The 4,911-nt window shown below is 37.2% G+C and overlaps 1 long non-coding RNA gene across 1 annotated transcript in view; it reads left to right on the top strand.

Annotated features, from left to right (window-relative positions):
* Positions 1–4,531, top strand: part of LOC147837944 (uncharacterized) — a 42,107-nt gene extending 37,576 nt beyond the window's left edge. Inside the window, exon 3 of the long non-coding RNA XR_015524733.1 lies at positions 2,253–4,531. This is a non-coding gene — a long non-coding RNA (uncharacterized LOC147837944). The remainder of the gene's footprint in view (positions 1–2,252) is intronic.
* The last annotated feature ends 380 nt before the right edge of the window (positions 4,532–4,911 follow it).

The following is a 4,911-nucleotide window of genomic DNA, read 5'->3' as shown; positions in this document are numbered from 1 at the left end:
TCATTTCTCTGATGGAAACTTTGACTTTTTGTTTCTTGAAGAAAAAAAAATGCAAGTCAACAAATAATTCCCAGGCAGCTCTGCGAGTGAAACAGCCCGGGAATGAATACATAAAGAGAGTCTACGGTGGACAATGAAGATCCCTTAGGCTATATTCCTCCTTCTGCTTCTCTCTTACATTCGTAGTCTTCCTCCTCTTCCTCTTATCAAGCCGTTTTAAAGGTTCAGCAATTTTTGGATGTGATATTGATGAGAAATCACATCAGAGTGTCATCACTACTGTAACGCTGATGGATGGCTGTGGGAAAGCACGGAAGGAGGGGTTAAATTATACAACAACCAGTGGATGATGGATGACCACGGTCCTCATCACTGCAGTTTCTCTACTGCTTAAGCAGAAACACATGCTGATGACAGATGAAATGAGAACTCTGTTTAAGCCACGGATAATCTTGCATTGCAGTACTAGAACACATGTATGCACCCAAACTGTGCACACATGATCAGTTAAAGAATCTGCTGCACCTAATTGTTATTACAATTGTATACAATATTTAAAAGGATAGCATGTGGGTAGCGCTGTTTCCTCACAGCAAGAAGGTCACTGATTCGAGCCCCGGCTGGATCAGTTGCCATTTCTGTGCTGAGTTTGCATGTTCTCCCCGTGTTTGCGTGGGTTTCCTCCGGGTGCTCCGGTTTCCCCCACAAGTCCAAAGACATGCGCTATAGCTGAATTGGGTAGGCTAAATTCTCCGTACTGTATGTGTGTGAATAAGTGTGTATGGATGTTTCCCAGAGATGGGTTGCAGCTGGGAGGGCCTCTGCTGCGTAGAACAGTTGCTGGATAAGTTGGCGGTTCGTTCTGCTGTGGCAACCCTAGATTGATAAAGGGACTAAGCTGAAAAGAAAATAAACGAATGAATTAATTAATAAAGCAAGGCCTCTAATAATTTTGATTTAAAAGCATTTGACATTATATTAGCGTCATAATGCAAGTACTCTTCTAAAGAACACAATATTTTATTATTAAGAATACTTCATTTAATTGAGGGGCAGCCCTGGTGGTTCGGCGGTATGGGTTGCTTATAGGGAGGCTCGGCTCTTTAATGTTTCTTGCCACCCTTCAGAGAAAGACTGAAAATACGGGAAAAAACCTGTACGGGATTATAGCGGGATAGAACTGTAAAATACGGGAGAATCCTGAGAAAAACAGGAGGGTTCACTGGTATAATCATGGTGAAGAGGGGGAGTTAAGACGATTCTAAGGGCCCATACATTTAGGGGGGCCCCAGAGACATTATCGAGGGCCTGCGGCAGCATTCACCATTCAAAACCCCCACCCCCCGCTACAAATTCAGCTTTTCAGAGGGCCTGTGGCGGCCAGTGGTGCCCCTTGGTATGTTTCACCAACACAATCTCACGGCAAAAAAAAACTTTTTGATTTAGAGGCTAATTCGTATGAATTCGTACGATCTTATTCGTACAATTTAGTACGATTTGCTTATCCCCCAATGACGGTTGGGGTTAGGGGTGGGGTTAGGTGCCACGCCTCCTTTTTAAAATCGTACCATTTCGTACGACTGAACTCGTACGAATTCGTACGAATTAGCCACTAAACTGGCAAAACGTAAAATACTTACGTTTTCTCGTGAGATCAGGCTGGTTTCACACATATTTTGTACATACGCTGTAAAAAAGTTGACTCAACTTAAAATTATAAGTTAACTTGCTGCTGAGCACTTTTCAGTTGACTCAACTTAAATCGAGTCAGGTGCAGTACTTGGATTGAAAGTTGAGAACTCAAAGAAGCTTTGCAGCTAATTGCCTTACAATTTTCAGTTGAGTCAACTTTTTTACAGTATAGAATCAAAGCTATACAAAACTATTTCCTTACTACAGTATTTTGCTACATTTTAAGAAATGTTTACATAATTTGTATCATATATATATATATATATATATATATATATATATATATATATATATATATATATATATATATATATATATATATATATATATATATATATATTCTATCTTAAAATAAATAAACATTTTCTTAAATATGTGCATGCATGTATGCATTTATATATGCACAATAAATATACACAGTACACACACACATACTGTATTTATAATGTCAAAACAACATTTTTTTCCCCCAATGCGATTAATCATGATTAACTTTTTGCCCAGAACTAAAAATATATATATAAAAACACTTTTTTTATCTTATTTTTTTATATTTACAGGATTAAAGAGTAAAGCCATGCAGGTCTCCTTGCACTGCAGGAGCTTCAGAATAAACTGCAGCACCAGTGGATGTTATAGTAGGCCAATCCAGTCTGTGAATCTCTGTATCAGCATGAACTCTGCTTTTCTCCGCTCCTCTGAGAAGATGGAGACAACCGCAGTTATACCCTCTACGGAGAATTCTGATTAACACTCTGTTTGTGTTTGTGGCCTCCGAACAGTCAGTAGGGAGAAATGGGAGTCTTTTAAGGAAGGGGCAAAATGCAAATGAAGGTCTATTCTTGACGATTCACTGCCCACCAGAGAGTTTTGCTTTGGTTATGGGGGATGATTTAATGCTTTTGTCCATGCCTGTGAATTAATGCATTAAATAAGATTATAATTAAAAGAGTTACGTAAAAGGGTATGAGATAGTTACATAATCATGCATAAGTGTGTTTAAATATACACTCACCGGCCACTTTATTAGGTACACATGTCCAACTGCTTGTTAAGGCAATTTCTCAAAGCAACTTAATCTATTTAAGCATGTAGACATGGTCAAGATGATCTGCTGCAGTTCAAACTGAGCATCAGAATGGGGAAGAAAAAGTGGTTCAAGTGACTTTGAAGAGTATTTCAGAAACTGCTGATCTACAGGGATTTTCCAGTCCATCATGCAGAAGAGCATCTCTGAATGCACAACACGTCGAAGCTTGAGGCAGATGGGCTACAACAGCAGAAAACCACACTGGGTGTCACTCCTGTCAGCTAAGAACAGGAAACTGAGGCTACAATTCACACAGGCTCAACAAAATTGGACAATAGAAGATTAGAAAAATATTCCATCCTGCCTTGTATCAACGGTTCAGGCTGGTGGTGGTGGAATAGTGTGCAGGATATTTTCTTGGCACACTTTGGGCCCATTAGTATTAATTGAGCATCGTGTCATTGCCACAACCTACCTGAGTGTTGTTGCTGACCATGTCCATTCCTTTATATCCACAGTGTACCCATCTTCTGATGGCTACTTCCAGCAGAATAACACACCATGTCATAAAGCACTAATCAGCTCAGACTGTTTTTTTTGAATGTGACAATGAGATCACTGTACTCAAATGGCCTCCACAGTGACAAGATCACATTCCAATAGAGCACCTTTGGGATGTGGTGGAACGGGAGATTCGCATCATGGATGTGCAGCCGACAAATCTGCAGCAACTGCATGTCAATATGGACCAAAATCTCTGAGGAATATTTCCAGTACCTTGTTAAATCTATGCCACGGAGAATTAAGGCAGTTCTGAAGGCAAAAGTGGGTCCAACCAGTTATTAGTAAGGTGTACCTAATAAAGTGGCCAGTGAGTGTATTTCTCCTTGCGATAAACAGTATGTATTGCAGATGCCTTCTGTCATTTTAAGAATACAATTATTAAAAGAAGTCAGCTTAAGTACAAAAAGTAAATATAAGTGATTTAAATAATTACATTTAAAAAATCACCACAAGACTTTCCTTGTGTAGCAAGTGCACTACTGTACATGTGTTTTCACAAGCTTGGAGACGAGATGAAATGTGTAATTCACCAGGTGTAGTTTGACATCATATTTGCTAGATTAATAAAGGTGAAGTTGTATTTAACCTGGAATATTCCTTTAAAAGAAATGACCTTTGGTGTAACCCAACACAGCAGTGAAATCGATGGAATATCTCAGATGTGTAAACACAGAAGCCTTCCATTCACAGTCAACCAAAGTTTGAACAGACAGACAGGCAGATAGATAGATAGATAGATAGATAGATAGATAGATAGATAGATAGATAGATAGATAGATAGATAGATAGATAGATAGATAGATAGATAGATAGATAGATAGATAGATAGATAGATAGATAGATAGATAGATAGATATGCTAGCTGCATTTAGATAGGTGAGTATCTTCATTTTCAAGAGAACTTAACGAGCAAAATAGTCATGGTGATCTCCTCTGTGTTTCATGAAAGAACTGTTCCAATGCTGCAGAAGGACTGAACAGCCACTGACTAAAGTGTCAGGCAGGCTTTCTACGATACATCAAAGCCTTTAATGAGACTGATTGATTAAAAGCGAGAGTGGGTGGCGCTCCTCTCCAGAGCTTTCTGGAAATGGCTTTTAGCTGAGACATGCTCTATAACGGCACAGATAAATATTTGTCTTTATCCAGGTATTGGAGGAAATGCAAATTTCACTGCCAGGTCTTCTTATATTCCAAGATTTATGACAAGAATCTCCTGAAAACTCTAAACAATCAGTGTACTGGAAAAAAAAAAACTAAACAATAATACAAAAAAATAAATTAAATACACACACACTACCGGTAAAAAAGTTTTAAAAATATGCTTATTTTGCTAACATTTGTTTAATTCGAGATACAGTACAAAATGTGAAATGTTATTGCACTATATAAAAAAAAACTGTTCAAAAAGTAGTTTATAATTTAATTTAATAATTTATTCCAGTGATTTTAATGATGATTTTAAGTCACATGATCTTTTAAAAATCTTTCTAATATTCATTATTATTGTTATTATTAATAATATTGTTTATTATTATTATTATTATTATTATTATTATTATTATTATTATTATTATTATTATTAACAGTAATAGTAATAAAAAGCCACAATGACTGGAATAATA

This window comes from Danio rerio, chromosome 24, assembly GCF_052040795.2.
Source record: "Danio rerio strain M-AB ecotype USA chromosome 24, GRCz13ab, whole genome shotgun sequence".
In the NCBI taxonomy this organism is placed as follows: domain Eukaryota; kingdom Metazoa; phylum Chordata; class Actinopteri; order Cypriniformes; family Danionidae; genus Danio; species Danio rerio.
This window is presented reverse-complemented; position numbering and strand designations above follow the sequence as displayed.